Source organism: Trichechus manatus, unplaced genomic scaffold (genome assembly GCF_000243295.1).
Source record: "Trichechus manatus latirostris isolate Lorelei unplaced genomic scaffold, TriManLat1.0 scaffold00134, whole genome shotgun sequence".
NCBI lineage: Eukaryota > Metazoa > Chordata > Mammalia > Sirenia > Trichechidae > Trichechus > Trichechus manatus.
The window spans coordinates 504316-504778 of NW_004444070.1; positions in this window are offsets into that span (position 1 = coordinate 504316).

Sequence of the window (463 nt, forward strand, 5' to 3'; positions counted from 1 at the left end):
TTGTTAGTTGCCATCATCCCTGACTCATGGTGACCCCGTGTGTGTCATAGTAAAACTGTGCTCCACAGGATTTTCAATGGCTGATTTTTTGGAAGTAGATTGCCAGACCTTTTTTCTGAAGTGCCTCTGGGTAGACTGGAACCTCCAATCTTTCAGATACCAGTTGAGCACGTTAAACATTTGCACCACCCAGAGGCCTTGGTTCAAACGTAGGGGCTAAGAATGATCTAGAATCAGAAGTAACACATCAAAAGAGACTATTAACCAGAGCATAATGACTAAGGGTGATCTGTTTGTTTTATGCCCACTCTCGCCGTGAGGGGAGAAAGAGAGGATTTGGGATAGAAGGAAGGGAGGAGGGCAAAGGACCTTTACAGAGGCAGCGCCCTGTAAAACCCCTGCTGCCGGTTCAGGCCGGGAGGCTCTGCTTCACAAGCGGTCATACAATTTGTTCCAGTGAAAC